Source organism: Dermochelys coriacea, chromosome 6 (assembly GCF_009764565.3).
Source record: "Dermochelys coriacea isolate rDerCor1 chromosome 6, rDerCor1.pri.v4, whole genome shotgun sequence".
Lineage (NCBI taxonomy): Eukaryota > Metazoa > Chordata > Testudines > Dermochelyidae > Dermochelys > Dermochelys coriacea.
The window spans coordinates 30,497,570-30,517,670 of NC_050073.1; the positions used below are offsets into that span (position 1 = coordinate 30,497,570).

The 20,101-nt window shown below is 38.5% G+C and overlaps 1 protein-coding gene across 3 annotated transcripts in view; it reads right to left on the reverse strand.

Moving 5' to 3' along the window:
• SBF2 (SET binding factor 2) overlaps positions 1 to 20,101 on the reverse strand; it is a 527,933-nt gene that overhangs the window by 356,696 nt on the left and 151,136 nt on the right. The gene's annotated exons all lie outside the window — the stretch shown is intronic.

Genomic DNA, 20,101 nt, shown 5'->3' on the forward strand with positions numbered 1-20,101 from the left:
AACAAATTTATTTGAGCATAAGCTTTTGTGAGCTACAGCTCACTTCGTCGGATGCATTCAGTGGAAAATACAGTGGGGAGATTTATATACATACAGAGAGAACATGAAACAATGGGATTTATCATACACACTGTAAGGAGAGTGATCACTTAAGATGAGCTATTACCAGCAAGAAGGGGAGGGGGGGAAGGGAGGGAAAACCTTTTATGGTGATAATCAAGGTGGGCCATTTCCAGCAGTAAACAGAATGTCTGAGGAACAGTGGGGGGGGGGGTAAGGGGGGGGGAGAAATAACATGGGGAAATAGTTTTACTTTGTGTAATGACCCATCCACTCCCAGTCTCTATTCAAGCCTAAGTTAATTGTATCCAGTTTGCAAATTAACTCCAATTCGCAGTCTCCTCGTTGGAGTCTGTTTTGAAGTTTTTTTGTTGAAGGATAGCCACCCTCAGGGTCTGTAATCGAGTGACCGGAGAGACTGACGTGTTTCTCCAACTGGTTTTTGAATGTTATAATTCTTGACATCTGATTTGTCTCCATTTATTCTTTACGTAGAGACTCTCCAGTTTGACCAATGTACATGGCAGAGGGAGGGGCATTGCTGGCACATGATGGCATATATCACATTGGTAGATGTGCAGGTGAACGAGCCTCTGATAGTGTGGCTGATGTGATTAGGCCTTATGATGGTGTCCCCTGAATAAATATGTGGACAGAGAGTTGGCAATGGGCTTTGTTGCAAGGATAGGTTCCTGGGTTAGTGATTCTGTTGTGTGGTGTGTGGTTGCTGGGTGAGTATTTGCTTCAGATTGGGGGGCTGTCTGTAAGCAAGGACTGGCCTGTCTCCCAAGATCTGTGAGAGTGATGGGTCGTCCTTCAGGATAGGTTGTAGATCCTTGATGATGCGTTGGAGAGGTTTTAGTTGGGGGCTGAACATGCATTTTTATCTAGCTTCATCCTTGGAAATGGCTCACCCATTTTGGCTGAACGTTTACAAATAAATTTAGCCTGTGGCAAACACCCAGCATGGGAAATCTCAACCCTAACAGTTACAGTTCGGCAAAGCCATAAACAACTGAAAACAAGGTATTAAAATGGCAAGTGTTTGGCAACCTTAATTAACAGGAAATGCAATCAGCCCTGCCTATAACAAAGGTGAAGTGGAAGTAATAAAGGAAAAGTAGCAGCAGCTTTGCTCAATAGTCCTACTGCTTTAACTGTATCCTGTAGCCCTTAGCATCAACACTGGCCTCTAGCTCCTTTATTTATGCTCTAGCACAGTCTAAAGACAAAAATCATTTATAATCAATAGAGAATCAGAATTTCACTGACACACCTTTACAGAAAAACATCCTTAAGACACAATTATTATGGAGTGACAGTAATTATTCCAGGACCAGACTAAGACACAGACATGTGCCTAGGTCCCCAGCAGCTCCAGTAATGATAAACAACAATAACAGAATATCACCTTTCATTTACAACTGTTTCTAACCCTCAGGATTGTGAAGAAAATTTTGAAAATATGAGCCATGAGTAACAGATGCAGTGAGCCAACCAATGCAGTGAGTCTGCAGATAACCTGAAACAAGAGCTCTAAGAGATGTGAACCAGCCCTTCATCTCAATTAATTACTAATTTTGAATTCAACTGTTCTGAGGGACCCCATCTGTTAATATGATACTAGTACTGTTCCTTGCAGAGTCAAAGACAGTGAGTAGTACCCAGGGGAACACGGAGGTCCAGCAAGCCCAATGAGAATGTGGTGGTGAGCCCCCTAGAAGATGAGAAGATGGCTCCAAAGAGGGTCTGAGTCTTGGTATCCCACATAGGTTGTGTCTAGTGCTCTGAATGACCGGAATCCGTTCCAGTTTGCTCTACAGTTGAGATCACAACTGATTTTTCATAAGACAAGACTAATTTTTTCCTCTCCTCTAAAATCCATACACAATCGAAAAGAGTAATTCATAGATTCCAAGGCCAGAAGGGACCACTGTGCTCATTAGTCTGACCTCCTTTATATCACAGGCCATAGAACTTGCCCAAAATAATTCCTAGAGCATATACTTTAAAAATACATCCAATCTTGATTTTAAAATGGTCTGTGATGGACCACAAGCCTTGGTAAATTCTTCCAATGGTTATCACCTTCACAGTTAAATATTTACACCTTATTTCCAGAGTAAATCTGTCTAACTCCAACAGACTCCAATGAGAGACTGCTGAATTGGAATTAATTTGCAAACTGGACACAATTAACTTAGGCTTGAATAGAGACTGGGAATGGATGAGTCATTACACAAAGTAAAACTATTTCCCCATGTTATTTCTCCCCCCCCACCCCCCACTGTTCCTCAGATATTCTTGCTAACGGCTGGAATTAGCCTACCTTGCTTGTCACCATGAAAGGTTTTCCTCCCCCCCCCCCTGCTGGTGATGGCTTATCTTAAGTGATCACTCTCCTTACAGTGTGTATGATAACCCATTGTTTCACGTTCTCTGTGTGTGTGTGTATATAAATCTCCCCTCTGTTTTTTTCCACCAAATGCATCCGATGAAGTGAGCTCACGAAAGCTTATGCTCTAATAAATTTGTTAGTCTCTAAGGTGCCACAAGTACTCCTTTTCTTTTACAGCAACACTATTACCTTTATCCACCAAATACACAATCTTATAAAAAAATACCAAATTAGTCTGACGAGATCTATTTTCATATACCCATGTTGATTAACATTAATTATACTACCTTCCTTTAATTCTTTATTAATCAAGTCCTGTATCAGCTTCTCCATTATTTTGCCTGGAATTGATGTCAGACTGACAGGCCTATAATTACCCGGGTCATAGCGTTTGCTCTTTTTAAATATTGGTGCAATGTTAGTTGTTTTCCATTCTTTGGGAACTTCCCCAGTGTTCCAAGACTTAGTTAAAATCAACATTAATGTTATAGCAAGATCCTATGCTAGCTCTTCTAAAACTCTTGGATGCAAGTTATCTAGACCTGCTGATTTTAAAAAATGTCTAATTTTAGTACCTGCTGTTTAACACCATGTGGAATGAGAAGAGTGTTATCATATTGTATGACATCATGTGCTTTTTCTCAAATACAAAACAAATATTCATTCAACACTTCTTTTTTCCACATTATTACTGATAATTCTACCATTTCAATCCAGTAATGGACCAATATTACTGTTAGGATTATTTTGTTCTTAGTGTATTTTATAAACTCCTTCTTAATGTCCCTAACATTGCTGGCCATAGATTTCGCCTTGTATCCCTTGCTTCTGTTACAAATTTTCTATAATTCCTAGCTTCTGGTTTATATTCATTACCAGTTCTATCAGTCACAAAACTGGTGATGTGACCGGGACAATGAACTGCAGAAATATGAAACTCAAGAAACACAGCTGTTAAGCACCGTTACAAAAGTATATTAATTTTCTTTTTGTTACTATATAGCAAACTCCCCACACACTCACTCACTCTCTCTCTCTCCCCTCTTCACCCCAAAAAAGTGGCAATCAGATTTAACAAAAAGAAAACTTATTTTACTGGATTCCTCTGTCTTACATCTATTGCCCAATACCAAAATTTGATCAATAATATTATTTGCCATTTGACTTTTTGTTTAGTAATATTACTAGGGTATGTGGGCTCCTAGCATGCACCAGTATATTAATGGCTGCTGGAGACTTAAGTTCTCATTTTTTAATTGGTTTAGGGGTTTTCTTTGCAGAGACAGACCTCAAATTATAACTCAAGCATAAAGAAGGGGTGTCAGTGAAGAAAATTTTTCCATCAGAATGCTTCTGAGGTGGGCCACCAAGTTGTCTAAGGCTCAGGAGATTGTATGGGAGACCAAACAAGCCTCCTAAGACTTGCTGAAAGTTCTTCCTCTCCTGCACAAGTGGGGCCTTTTCCTGTGACAAATCACAGGACATTTGTGCAGTAGGGAAGGCAAGGAAGCTAGTACTTCCCTCCCTCCCTCCCAATTTTTACTTCTGTATCACTTAGCTTCTCCTGAGTACCACCCTCCTGACTGGAACCTGTCTGCTCCTGGCAGTATCCTCATAACCTACAGCCAAATGTCCACTCTTCCATTACTTTCATGCTTCTTCACCTCCTTTCCTTTTCTACCCATGATATCCCCCTTTCCACCTTTCCCTCCCAAGACCCATGATATTCATTCAGGAGCAACTCAGGGGTGCAAGTGGAGAAAGGGTGAAGCACTATCACTTCTCCTCTCAGCAAACAAATATTAAATCCATGGTCATTAAACTGATGTGGCTATCCAGATTGAGACCTTATCAAGTGCCCTGCCTAGTGACTGAGCATAACATGGAAGGAGTACTTAGGAGAATGGCCATACATTCTTTAACACTTGCACATAACAATTAAACCTCTTTAAATCTGATTTTTAAATACTTAGAACTGGTGGTAGAAGTTCCACTTGAACTTGGCATTTAAATTCCTGGTCATCAAATCGGTTACCACAAGATGATGACAACTCAGTGAGTTTCTGATGCAACCAAAGATGCTGAGATCTGGAACAAATGCCAGTTACTATTTAAGAGAAACAAGGTGGGTGAGGTAATATCTTTTATTGAACCAATTCCTGTTGGTGAGAGAGACAAGCTTTCAAGTTTGCACAGAGCTCTTCTTCAGGTCTGGGTAATAGACTGTCACAGCTAAATATAAGGTGGAACAGATTGTTTAGTATAAGTAGTTAAGACATATTTCAAGGGGCTATTAAAGGTGAAGTGGCCCGTTAACACCCCTCCAGTCATGGGGTGGGGTGGGATGGACTGCGGAGGGGGGTGGTTTGTGGGTTATAGATTGTTGCTATAAGCCATAAATCCAGTGTCTATATTCAATCCATGATTTTTAAGTGTGTAACTAAGTTAGGAATTTAAGCTTCCAGGCTCATGTTTTGAAGGTGTTGTGCAGGTTTCCTTTGAGGATGAGGACTGAGAGGTCACATATAGAGTGATCACTTTGTGAAAAGTGTTCATCCACAGGTATTAGGTGAAACCAGACAATCGCTATGCTCTCGAATGAACTTATACAGAAAAATGATAAAAAACAAAACACTGTATCACCTGTGGGGGAACACTTTTCACAAAGCAATCACTTCATATCTGAGCGTTCAGACCCCATCCTCAAAGGAAACCTGCACAACACCTTCAAACATGAGCCTGGGAGTGTTACCCTGGATTTAAGGGATGTGCGTACCCCAGATTTTGATCAAGCAACCATGTTATGTGCATTGAGACACCATAAATTAATAAAATAGACCACCACTTACCTAAGGGTTAATTGGAATAAGCAGAGTTTCTGAAGGCAAGGTCAAATACTCTTGCAAGCTTGCCGTCTCTGCTAAGCAGAATGAGAGTAGTGGAGAAAAAGAATTAACTATTTGAGACAGAAAGAAAATAAGTGGACAGAAACCTTAAGTTTTGGGGGCCTTTGATAGAAAAGCTTATTATGACTAAGATTGTTAGGAATGTTTGTTGATAAGTAGTTTACTGAAGTGAAGAGAAAAGAGATGACCAAGTAGGGGTCACTATGTTTGTGTGTTTTGTAAAAGTTAGTTATAAAAAGGACTAGCTAATATAGAGTATTTGAGAACAGTCCTCTGAAGCCATCCTGAGAGACTATTTTCCTGATATCTCACTCCCCAGCGGGGAAGCAACTGGCCATTGCTGAATTGCTGAAATCTATTCAATACCATCCCAGATTTTAGGTAAATATTTGGGGTGTTCTAACCCTATTTCTTGTGTCTGTGTGTAAGAGCACGCTTACTTGTATTAATCTTTCATCAGCTGGAGTGGTGTATTCCCATTGATTTATTCCTGACACCCGCCTGAAGTGAAACAGTTAAGTTACCAATAATGTGGGTTCTGAAAACCCTGGGTAACAGGAGCTTAAATTCATAGCTTTGTTAGACACTAAAAATCATGAACTGAACACAGATACTGGATTTATGGCTTATTACAACAATCTATAACCCTCCACTATGACTAAAAAGATGTCAATGAGCCACTTCACCTTGACTCATCCCTTGAAATATGTCTGAACTACTTCCACCTTGTACTTAGCTATGACACTGAGTACATTTCCAAGACCTGAAGACAAGCTCTGTGTAAGCTTGAAAGCTTGTCTTTCTCACAAACAGAAGTTGGTCCATTAAAAAGTATTACCTCACCCACCTTGTCTCTCAAATATACTGGGACCAATATGGCTACAGCTACACTGCATAGTTACTATTTAACTAGGACAATTCAGAAACACTAACTTAAAACTGTAGTTAGCCTTTACTTGAGGCAGAAATAAACAACATCTCTTTGAAATGCCTGATTCATCTCTAGAAGCTCACTCTACAGGCCCACATTACAGTGTAACAAAACTGATGGTGAACTAAAGAATTGAGTATTTTTAATAAGATCTGTATCCAATAGTTATTAGTTATTTCTTAACATATATGGTAAAACTGTGTGCCTTTTTATTTATACTGAAAGAAATCTCAACAGGAAGTCCTCCAAAGGAAGTCTGGGCTGTGATTATAAACCCATAAGGTTTAAATTATTGTAATCTAACTACAAATAAATTCAGCCAAGATATTTTTCTGTGTCAATTTGATTATGATATCACTAAATGATGGCCAAAACTTATAATTAAGTATTTGTGCCCAGTACTGTGAAAGACTTAAATAATGAAGCAAGGACTGTTGCAAGATATTACCATTTAAGACAGACATACAAAACAAGAAGCACTGGAAAACCCAGGATTGGCATACTTTGGATCAATTTAACAAGTGGGAAAAATATTTCTTTTAAAATTACAGGGATGAAAATTAAGTTTGATGTGGTTTAGAGGTTTGAGGCTTCCTGAAAGAAGTAGGTATTTTAAATAGGATTTGCATGAGGAGAGGGAGAGGAATAAAAGACTCTAAAAAATGAGCCAAGAATGTAATGCTAACCCTGTAGGGATTTAAATGTTCTGCAATGTTGGATTTTCATAAATCCACATCAGTTTACATCAGCAAGCCATGTTTAAGTCATGTTATTTGTAGTTATGATTTAGCATTTAGTGTAAGTGCAAAACAAGCAATTCATAAATGTTTGATAGACAAGCAATTTTGAGCTTGCAAATGCCTTTTATTGGGCATGCAATTTTTTTCTTTACCTTGCCCAAGAGACTTCTTTCAGACACAAATGCTTTGTTAACCATTACTGTAAAAGAAATAGCATACCAGATATGTACAAACTTTAAAAAAAATCAATACTTGATATGTATGTAAGTACTGGAAATATACTTATCAAATTTTGAAATTCCATTCTTAATAAGTAACATTTTGACAAATGAGATGATCTCAACTAACTTGGCAACCTCTTTCAGATGAAAACCTTCTGTTATGAGGCACTCCAAAGGATGTTTTGTGTGTATTTCCACTATTTAAGCAAGTGTATTCTGAAATCCCAAGGTACAAAGTAAAGTATAAAACATATTTTAAAATTAGAATACAGACAAAAAAGTTCCAAAATTAGGACATGAACAAATACCTTGGAGACAACTGATTTGTCCACCACTCCAAAACACAATACTTTGAATTCCAGTCAAAATCCTGAAAACCCATAATGCTTACACAAGTCTTGACATTGAATCTGGAGTTTCTCCATGAAGGAAATCCGCCAACCAGATGTGATTCATTCTAGCAGATTTATTTTGTGTTTAGGAAAAAATAGAACTTTTTTCACTTGTAAACACACTAAAACAGATTACAGAAAGAAATCCTCTTCTTCTTTCTGCTTACATTTATGATTACAAACAAGCACATTTATGGACAGATAGAAATCAATACACTAGCTATTCCTGAACCCATTGTACAATACATTCAAAAATTTGGAAGGAACTTTAAGAAAACTAAAAATAATCTATTTCTAATACTAGATTACTCATTTTATATTGCTACCTCACCCATGTAACTCTTCAAACTGATGACAATATCAAACACAAATAGCTCAGCTGATTAAAAAGTAAATCTATTAAGGTGAACATTTAACCAGAAAACAGGAATAGAAAATATGTAAATTGTTATATGAAAATAAGTGGCCTGCACGTGTTTCAGTTGCTTGGATCTAGGATTGGAATATCAAAGCCAGAGTTGCCAAGTTACGGAACTTGAATTTATGATTGAAGGTGTTCAACTGTTCAACTGTTTCAAGTCCAAAAATAGGGCTCCAGCCTCCCTTAACTTGAGTATAAGAAAGTAATAGAATAAAACCCGCTTTCCCCTGTATTCTTGAGGCACTTCTTCCACTGTTCTGAGATTTGAAAGTAACTGCACCTCCTGATGTAGCATGATTTCATAGATCCAAGGCCAGAAGAGACCACTGTGGTCATCTGACCTACTGCATAACACAGGCCACAGAACTTCCCAGAAATTATTCAGCTTATCTTTTAGAAAAACATCCAGTCTTGATTTAAAAATTGGTGAAGAATCCACTTGCTAATTGTTCCAATGATTAGTTGCCTTTATTGTTAAAAATTCATGCTGTGTTTCTGAATTTGTCTACCTCCAACTTTTAACCATTGCATCTTGTTATATCTTTGTCTGCTAGACTGCAGTCGTCTAATTATCAAATTTCTATTCCCCATGTAGCTATTTATAGACAAACCGATCAAGTTACCTCTTAACCTTTGCTTAATAAGCTAAACAGATGTAGCTCTTTGATTCTTCACTAGAAGGCATGTTTTCCAATCCTTCAATCATTCCCGGGGCTTTTCTCCTATCAACATTCTTCCTGCACTATAGATACCAGAACGGAAAGTGGTATTCCAGCAGAAGTTGCATCAGTGCCAAATACAAAGGAGCAAGAGGAATAACCTCTTTCCTCTGTTGAGATTCCTTTGTTTATGCATCCAAGCATCATATTAGCCCTCTTGGCCACACTGGGAGCTCATGTTCAGCTGACTATCCATCATGACCTCCATGTTATTTTCAGAGTTGCTGTTTCCCAGGATTGAGGCCCTCATTTTGTAAGTATTGCCTACATTCTTTTACCCTAGATGTATAACATTATCTTTAGCCATATTAAAACACACATTGTTTGCTTTTACTCAGTTTACCAGGTGATCCAGATCATGCCGTATTTGTGACCTGTCCTCTTCATTATTTACTAGTGCTCAATTTTGTGTCATCTGCAAACTTTATCAGTAATGATTTATGTTTCTTTCAAGTCATTGATAAGAGGGTCTTGTAAGAGGGATCCCTGAAAAGGGACAGGGAAAGTGGGTGAGGGTTGGGGAGGATCTAAAATTGTATGGAGTAGCCCACCTTTACAATTTCCAGGGATACAACGATCTGTAGTTATGGTTTTTAGACCCTATGAGAATAAAAGAAATTGTTCCCAAATAGAGGGGATATCAAAGGGAGGTCCAGCAAGTTATACCCTGCTCCTGACCAAGGAGTCAAACCTGCTGCCTTGATGATGAGGAGGACTAGGGATAAGACATGGTAGTGCATGGTGGTTTCTCCTCTGAAATCTCTGGCTCTTCCTGGGTGGTTCAAGTGGTCTATAATAGGTATTTGATATGGCTTGGGCTTAAAGGCTTCTCACTGGTGCAGGAATATAGACTCCTAGGATCCCCAGTGTCACTCAAGAGTCCTTTTAAAGAGAGAGGATAGCCTCATTAATGTTTACATTAAAGAGTTAACATCCTTCAAATGGAAGATCCTTAACTGTAATTTGTACCTCCTTAGGGATTCCTGAGGATTCTAACAAGAGGATGTCCTTTTCACATTAACGGGGAGGGTGATCCTGGCAGTTCCAGGAGCTGACAATATGACAAACAGTTTGTGGGACTTTTCCAAGATGACCCAACTCTCAATCTCCAGAGTATCAGCAACTGAAACAAGGAGTTCCTGGAATGCCTTAAATTTGGCTTGTGCTGATACACTGCCAAGGATACTGCTTCATCCAGCAACAATGAGGAAAGACTCTGAGGAGAAGAGAAACAGGGCACTGATGTTGTGGCCCTAGACCCTGCTCCTCTTCGTATACTACCATTCATGGTCTAGCAAGCAAAGCTGCTGGAGAGGGGGAACCTCTGCATCTTAACTGACGGTGGAGAACAGCTTTTCATTCCTGTTAAAATAGGCCCCAGTATCCCCCATAGAGCAATGCAAGCATCCCAAGTGCATATGGATGACTTGAGGCTGTTGAGTGGACCACTGCTAGTCTTGGAAAGTTGATGGTGGTTGAAGTTGGTAGAAGTCTACAGGTCTCTAAGTAGCACCACTTGCAGACCTCAGAAAGAATAGTTTCCCTGCCCTGCTGGAAGATGGACAAAAAGTGACCCCTGGAGATGGTGAGGAAAAATAAAATCTTCTCTAAGGGCAGTGCAGACAATTAAGGTGCTTTTGTACTGGAGACAGTGCATAATGTCAGTTCTAGGAATCAAAGAATCCTAGGACTGCAAAGGATCTTGAAAGGTCATAGTCCAGCCCCTTGCACTCATGGCAGGACTAAGTATTAGCTGGATCATCCCTGACAAGTGTTTGTCTAACATGCTCTTAAAAATTTCCAGTAACAGAAATTCCACAACCTTCCTTGGCAATTTATTCCAGTGCTTTACTACCCTGACAGTTAGGAAGTTTTCCTAATATCCAACCTATACCACCCTTGTTGCAATTTAAGCTGACTGCTTCTTGTCCTATCCTCAGAGGTTAAGAACAATAATTTTTCTCCCTCCTCCTTGTAACAATCTTTATGTACTTGAAAACTGTTATGTCCCCCTCAGTCTTCTCTTCTCCCAACTAAACAAAGCCAATTTTTCAATCTTCCCTCATAAGTCATGTTTTCTAGACCTTTAATTATTTTTGTTGCTCTTCTCTGGACTTTCTCCAATTTGTCCACATCTTTCCTGAAATGTGGCTCCCGGAACTGGACACAGTACACCAGTTGAGGCCATATCAGCACAGAGTAGAGTGGAAGAATTACTTCTTGTGTCTTTCTTACAACATTCCTGCTCATACATCCCAGAATGACGTGTGCTCTCTTTGCAACAGTGTTACACTGTTGACCTCATATTTAGCTCATGATCCACTATCACACCCCCAGAAATCGCTTTCTGCTGTACTCCTTCCTAGGCAGCCATTTCCCATTTTGTATGTGTGCAACAGATTGTTCCTTCCTGAGTGGAGTACTTTGCATTTGTCCTTATTAAATTTCATCCTGTTTACTTCAGAACATTTCTTCACTTTGTCCACGTCATTTTAAATTTTAATCTTATGCTCCAAAGCACTTGCAACTCCTCCCAGCTTGGTATCATCTACAAACTTTATAAGTGTACTCTGTATGCCTTTATCTAAATCATTGATGAAGATATTGAACAGAACCGATCCACAAGTGATCCCTGTGGGAACCCACATGATATGCCCTTCCACCTTGACAGTAAACCACTGATAACTACTCTCTGGGATGGTTTTCCAACCATTCTGAACCCACCTTATAGTAGCTCCATTGAGGTTGTATTTCCCTCGTTTGTTATGAGAAGATCATGTGTGACTGTATCAAAAGACTTCCTAAAATCAAGGTATACCACATCTACACATTCCCCCCATCCACAAGGCTTGTTACCCTGTCAAAGAAAGCTATTAGGTTGGTTTGACACAATTTGTTCGTTATAAATCCATTTTGTTACTTATTGCACTGTTACTTATCACTTTATTATCTTCTAGGTGTTAGCAAATTGATTGATTAATTCTTTGCTCCATTATCTTTCCAGGTACTGAAGTTACGTTGACTGATCTGTAATTCCCCGACTTGTCCTTATTTCCCTTTTTATAGATGGGCACTATATTTGCCCTTTTCCCGTCTTCCATGAATCTCCCGTCTTCCATGACTTTTGAAGATAATCGCTAATGGCTCAGATATCTCCTCAGTCAGCTCCCTGAGTATTCTAGGATGTATTTCATCAGGCCCTGGTGACTTGAAAACATCTAACTTGAACGGACCTAGTTCAGCCTGAGTCTCCTCCCCGGAGGCTGGATTGACACTGACAGCTGCCAGTGAAGTCTGCTACATTGCTATCTGCTCCCGCCATGCATTAAGTGTCCATGTGAACCCTGCTAATGCACACTAACTCTTCCCCATTGCATGTTGATCTTCCCCACTTGGAAATGGGAGTAGCTCAAAGTGCACTAAAGAACTATTAGTGCACTTCAAGAGGGTACACATGGACACTTCGTACAAAGTAGGGTAGTGCAGGCTAGATTCACACCCCAGCTTCCTTTGAACTAAACGTTCATGGAGACAACCCCAAGGAAGAGATGGGTTTCCCCTTCACTCTCTCTGCCATACAGACAAAAAGTCTAGGTGAAGATCTAAAACATTCTGTTCTCTGTAAATAAAATGCTAAAGAGTTTCAGACATCCGACATATGAAGCATAGCTTCTGCTTAAAAACATGTACCTTAGGGAAAAATATAAGCAGATAATCTACTAGTCTAAATGGAAGTCCGTGACAGCTTTTGGTAAAAACTTAGGATGAATCTAAGAGACACCTTGCCCAGACAGAACACAGAATAAGGTGAGCGTGTCCACGACCAAAGTTTGAATTTCTCCAATCCTTCTTAACAAGGTGATTGTGATTAAAATGGATGTTTTCACAGACAAGTTTATTAATGAACCCACTGAACTGAAGAGTGGGCTCATTACACTAGAATAAATACACTAAGATCCCATGCAGAGACTGGTTCTTTTCTTTCATTCATTGGTGTTTCAAGGTGGAAACACCTTGATGAGACCTTTCAAAAACTTTACCACAGTCAGGCGAGAAAAAACTGTGTATCCATCCACTGGAAGTTCATGTGTAGAAATAGCAGCAAAGTGAACCCTGACTGAGCTAACGGAGAAGTTGAGATGTTTCAAAAGAAGTAAGGTTTGAAACAGAATAATGGATACAAAAGTACCTTGTAGAGTTGAAGACTTCTGGACACACCAAGAAGGAAAACTTGTCCATTTTGTTTAGGTAAGTTTGTCTTGTAGAATCTTTTATACTGTTTAACAAGATATTTAGCACAGGAAAGCAGCATGATTTCTCTAAGTTCAACATCCACCCAAAAGGGCAGGGTGCGAGATGAAGGGACTTCAGATCTGGATGAAGATCTGGGCATACCATCCTCTCATAAGGGGCAGTACTTAAACCCAAGGGAACTGGAAGGAGCCCTCCTCAGTACCAGGGAGAAAATACTGAATTTCCCAGTAAAAAATTAAATCTAATACTTAATTTTTAAGTGCCAACAGGCAAACTATTTATGAATTTGAAAAGTGCAAGTAGATCATTAAATGACATGCAGCAAACCGCTCTGTCTTGAAGCCAGGACACAATGAGACAAAATGAATGGCAGTTGGCCCACTCCACCCTTTCTGCCCTCAGTATGGGGCACAAAGACACTCAGGGTGCACACGGAGACACAACAGACACTGCTGACCAAAAGATTCTGAACTCAGGCACATGGGATTCACGAGGACCAAAATTTAATATGCATATGGTCAGTCACTTAAAGGAGAACTTTTGATACTGCCAACAGAGGATGTGTTAGAATCTCTAGCAAATGTGCCCATCGCACTTTCCATATAGGGATGCTGAATTATTTGTGCACTTAGGGCGTGACCCAAAGCCCTTGGAGTTTTTCCACAGGTAGCCATGTATAAAAATGGGTTCCTACTAGATTACTAGTCTATAATGACAGATGTCCCACAAAACTTTGTGTTCTCATTGCCACAATGACAGTTCCAGTATGCATAACAATATTTGCTCTTTGTGTGTCTTCAAGTCATAGCCCTTACCTTAATGAAAAAAGGTCTTACTTTCATTAGTCACTAAAGAGGTGGTACGGCGCTGAAGACTCAAATGGACTGGAATATAACTCATGCATCAATAAAGCTGTGCAAAGTTCTGGTTGCAGGATCATTAAAAACTGATGACAATGTAAGAAGCAGAAATACTTACAAATTCCAGGAGTTTGCAGGATTGACAGTTAGAAAAATAAACTGTATTATAACCTGAGCAACTACATATGGAAATAATTTAAAGAACATGTAATATTCTGAATACTACTACAACACTACCTTTCCAAGAGTCACTTTTCTGAGTACAGTCAAACTGAGGCAAACTGTAGCTTCAAAAATTATGGAATCTCTTGTTCTCTAAGAACAGTTTACTGGGTAGTAAGATGTTGCTTCCAGTAAAAAGGTCTTTCTGGAATATTTGTAAATGAAAGGATCTTGGCAGTCAGCACTTCACTAGTAACATGCAATTCTACATGTTACTGCTGTTTGCTTATTCACTGAAAACAACTGATTTCATTACAAAACACTAAAAGATACAAACAGAGCTGCCCTGAAGTTCCTGCTTTGGTTCATTATTAGCATTCAACTTTCCTTTCCTCTATCCCCACCACTGATTGCCAAGAGGCTTGTCTCATCACAAGACAGGAAAACAAGAGAATTAAAGAATTGCTAAACTGAATTCAGTTATCCTTAGTCACTGAGTGATACTATTCCTATTTGGGCATTCTTTTTAATTAACATTTAAGCACTTCCCGAAGGTCATACTGCATTCCACATTACATCTGGGACTGCAATATAACAAAGAGAAAAGTTTAAAAAGTCAAGCAGTCTGACAGGCAAAGCTCCATGCATAACTATCTATAACTAAGCCACAGTCATATGTACCCTGCAATCCCCACACAAAACAAGGAAACCACAACCTGATACATTTCAATAATAGTTTATATAGATTCAAATTAACCCTATTATACCTTAATTTTTGTCTATATCACATTTACAAATTTTAAGCCTTCGCTTCTGAAATTATACTTGTCCTCCAAACAATTCCTTTCAATAATCCACTTCAAAACGACTGTTTTCTTCAGTTATTCTCTTTTCCTTGTCCGAAAGCGCAAAAGTCATATTGGCATATAGAGTATGCCTAAAGTGTCTAGATTTTGTTTATTGTATTTTATAATAATTTTTTCTGTCTAGATTATGTTTTGTATCTCTTTCCAAATAGGGGAGAAATATCAAAATTATCCAAAATGTGAGAAAACAAATGCTGAAAAGCCACATCCGTAAGAAGCCTTAGGGTAACCAGATGTCCCAATTTTATAGGGACAGTCCTGATATTTGGGGCTTTTTCTAAAAAGGCTCCTATTAACCCCAACCCCGTACCAATTGTTTCACAGTTGCCATCTGGTCACCCTAAGAAGCCTCTAAATTGTTCTATCATCTTATTTTTTTAATATTTATTAAAGTAATTCACATGAATCTCTGTAACCAATTTGTAAACATACAAAAAAGACAGACTACCATGTCCAAGAGAAGAGAAATAATGCACACAGTTGTACCCACAAAGTCCATTTTTCTCTAATGGGCTAAGGCAGTGAAAATTCTGACACTTGAGTAATCAATGCACTCACTTAAGACTTGAATGTTCCTGTTTGGTAATATGAGGAATGAAATGAGTTCTATCACTAAAACAAAATTTATCTTAGAGTTAGTGGATAACTGAAAATTGATATTACAAGATCTGGCAGATATTTGTTGCCAAAACAAAAAAGTAATACCCCATCAAGATATATTTTAAAATCAATGCTTAGGAATATTTGTTTATTAAAAAGTCTTGCATATATTCCACTTCTTTAAGAGCATCTTCCTTCATTTTTACGCCAACTCCTATACTCATTTCAAGTAGTGTTCTAGCTCCAACCTCGCATTTTAACAACTAGATATGAGATCTTTTTGAAGCGAAAACAAAACTAGTGGTTTTTTCCCCCATTGTATTTGTTTTTCTAAAATATTTAATGAATTTATTCTTGACTGGCTTTTGATAATCACAGCTCTCAACTTAATCTGTGATTGAAAACTAACTAGTCTAAAAGGTTAAATGAAAAATGAGAACATTTTGTTGTGCTTACTAGGCCTATTAGAAACAATGTAAATAATTACAGAGCTATCTACAAGCCTGGATTATAGAACTGTTCTATAGAATAGAGTGGTGTAAATGAAATCAGATAGTTCTAAAATACAATGTAAAGACACTATTAAGAGTTATTAGTAGAAGGATAGAAAGGACTTGTGCTTATTTTTAAAAGTACAGAATTACTTTCTCTGAATAGCATTCGGTACATCAAAAAATTACAATGAATGACATTTGTATAGAGTGGAAGAGCAGAACACTGCAAGTGAGACATTTCAGGGGCATCTTTAGTCATTGAAATGACTATGATGAAAATTTAAGTCCTTGTTTCTAGTCTCCAGCCAGCTGGTTCAATATCAGTTTCAGAGAGAAGTCGTCTCTGTCGTTAACAGACCAAAATGGCAAAGATTGATCAACGATCATGGCAGAGAAAACTACTGAAAGGCAAGAACTTGAGGCTTGATAAGCAAGTTGCATGCTTCTTTTAACACTAATATACTCAGAATGTAGCGAAAAACAAAAAAAGAACTAAAAACCCCAAACAATACAAAGAAATGACTGAAGCAGTTCACACTGGACATATCTCAAACTGATTTAAACTCAAATTCATTACCAGAGATTGTAAATGAAGAACAAAGGAAAATGAAAGGAATACCTAAAAATGACTGATGACATTAAAACAAGATAGTTAACCGAACAGGAGGCGAGACCTGAAAATAGCTGCAAACATGCATAGTGGGGAAAATACATTCCTACTTAGTGCTAATGATTTGATATTTGAAAAGAAAGCTACAGAATACCATGTCCAAATTGATGAAGGTGATCTCCTAGAGGAAAGTATGACCAAGAGGTTTTTCTATATGCTCAGACAATGAAATAAAATAAAAAACTAATGAGAGAACATCTGAGATGCAATCATCCTAAACGTGTCTCTGGGTACTCACAATACACTATTTAAACCTTGCAGAGAAAGTAGTACACCAACATAAACCTAAAGAACTTTGCTTATCTTGAAAAATTCTTCAGCAACAGCCTCAATGACACTTGCTTAGAAGTTTCAGTAAGGCTGAAGCTCTCACACTGCCATCCACTTATCATTACTATGTTGAATTGCATAGATTTAGTGTCCCATTTTGATCAGCAGAGGAGAAGCTCATCAAAACAAGGACACTAAATCTAGATGACACTAAAGTTACAAAAAAGCAATTATAGAAGGCTTGGAAGGAACTCGTGCAGATTAACGGCTGCTCATTTTAGGCTGTTTGATCTAATAAGCAAAGAACCATAACCACACATGGACAAAAACTAAACAATGATTTAGAGGCTTAAGGAACCTTTCCATTATTTAGCAAAACAGGATTGACCCCAAACCAAGGTTTGGGATGATTCAGAACAGAGGAAAGGGTTGAAATGTTTCTAGTTGGAATGAATCCTGAGCTCCTTCTTTGTCTTCTAGCATTAAAATTAAATGATCAATTTCTACCAAAAATATATGATCCTGCGAAGCAGCATGTAGAGTTTGTTGCATTCAAAGTGCCGGAAAAATGTAGAAATGAATTATCTAAGACAGAACAGTTGAATTCAGAATTCTTTCAATGTTTAAAAGATGTGCCGTCTGTTCCAACAAATTCTGCATCAACCAACTGTGTTTCCATCATAGCTAAATTGGTCTTGTTGAAACTGAGTGACAGGCAAGGTGTTGAAAAAGCAACATTGTAAATTTGGGAAAGTGTATTATTAATTAGGTGCAGATACAAAAGAGCATCAGGTACAATTGTTAATAAACTCAGGACTCAATTACGTTGTGTATTGTGTTCATATTACAGAAAAATCAAGCTTATTATTTTGGAAAATGTCTGCTTTCTTAGTGTGAGGGTTAAATAAAGTTTACAAAGTTAATCATGCAACATATGCTTGTGTGTTTCACTTCATAAGATCTTCACTTCTGAGGGAGAGGGAGGCATCAGTATCTTTCTCCATGCTCTACCCCACTGAAAAAAACTGGGTTCTAATGGGCTGAGAAAAAACAATACAAACCTGGATGGAGACTAGAGAACTGCCACACTGCCAAAAGAATAATTAATAACCATTTGCTAAATGATGCATTTTCCTTCAGCTCCAAGCTACTTGTTGTGACAAAAACAAGCGAAAATGGCCTCTTCCTTTCTCTAACAGCAACATTGAGGAAAAAAGCTACTACAAAAAGAACAGCCTATAATTCCAAGTTAACATCCTGCCAGTTGTCTTTTCACTGCTCTCAGACAAAACAAAACAACAAACACACAATTTGATACACACAGTGAGTAAAATAAAATTTAGAATTTGACAGATCTTAATGTATTTAATAGAGATTATCCAGCATGATTATTAATTCATTTCATTAAGAAATTTATAGACATCATCCACTAAGTTCCCTCCTGTGCCCAGAATAGGAACATACATACAGTCAGTCAGTCTACGACCTTGACATGATTATGTGTCCAAAATTTCATGTTCCTCACTGAGTTATTTTTAGGATTTAATAAGAAAGGAAAATATTTTAGTAGTTCTATAGGAAAGTTCTGAGATTCAAGCAAAACTTAAAATAAAAAATCCATTTTCACATGTATTTGATCTTAGGAACCCCCGCTACTATAGACTATGTTGAAATTGCAAGAGTTGAAAATATATTGTTCAATTTCAAAAATGGCCATGCATAACACAGTATTAATTACAAGTTCCTGAGAAAGCTTATAACGTTTCTCCTAGCTAAATTACTTCATTACCCCAGGCATAACACAGGCTAATAGACACCTACATACACAGCACGGTTTTGTTCAAGACATCTGCATTAAACAAGTGAGGTTAATCACTATGCATTTATACAGAGCTTAATACAGAACTGTACAAACATTAACAAATGTGGATAGATTTTCACAGAGACAGCGAAAGTCATTTCCTTATTCCCAGATTTCAAGTTCCTGCTTCAAAGCATAAAGGCAACAGAACTTTTCAAAGAAGTGGTCTGAAGAACTATACAACATTGGCAAAACATATATTTTTCCTTAACTTTGTTCTCAGAAGAGGCTAAACCACTTTTGCTAAAAACCTTCCAAAAATTTCCACCGGAGGCAGAGACCTACTGGAAAATTTCAAACCAAATGGTTAGAGTTTGACAAGTTCTAGTAACAAATGAAACTAGGGCGCTTATAATGGAAAAACATCAGACAACCTTACCTTTAAGCATTGTCAGCAGCTCCACATGTGCAATAAAATATATATTACATACACAGACAGACAGACAGACAGACAGACACACACAGCTGAGAGTGTATGATGGTTGTCTATGAAGTAGAGGGGAAGGGTCATGTAAGGGTCTGGTGGTATAGTACAAGGGGTCAGGAAGGCTTAGGATAGGGATTTGGGAGCTTGTTTAGGGAGGGTTTGGAATGGCAAAAAGGAGTGGAGAATTAGGCAATGGTTGGGGTTTGCTATCTGAGGGTGGGGGAGTCCCTGGGCTTGATAAGCTGGGAGTTTCTCATGAATGAGAAATGGTCTGACAATCTATGTGATAAGGGCTTGTGGAAGAAGATTCAAAAGGTGGGGTTAGCAAAGGGATATGAAAAATTTGAAGGAGGACCCTAGGCATACAACAACAGTTCCCCTTGAAAATTGTGGTGACTGAGGGGAAGCCTCCTGGTTCCTCCTCCTCATGCTACGGAGCATAGTTGCATATCTTGAGGAGGCTCTTCCTCTTCTTTGAAAGGGGGGATCTCCCTAATCTCTTCTCTCACAAGGTGAGTAAATAGGCAGTAGTCTCAGAGGTCTTCCAGGCCCCAATACTGCTATTGTGGGATATCAAACTCCCTCAGTGCAGGGATGTATGGTCCTGGGACTAGTACCTGGGAGTAGTGACAGTACTTTCCCCACATGGAAATAGTGAGGATACCCTGGAGACTCCCCATGTTCTGTTTGGGCTCAATCCATGTTCCAGGATGGGTGCCGGCCAGAGTCCTCCTCTGACTAAGGATTCAAAGGCCAGATCTAAAGGGGGAGCTCTCTGTACCAGAAGAGACAGTAATAACCTATCTCTACTAGTTGACAATACTGGCAAGGGTCTGGCTTGACTCCTGC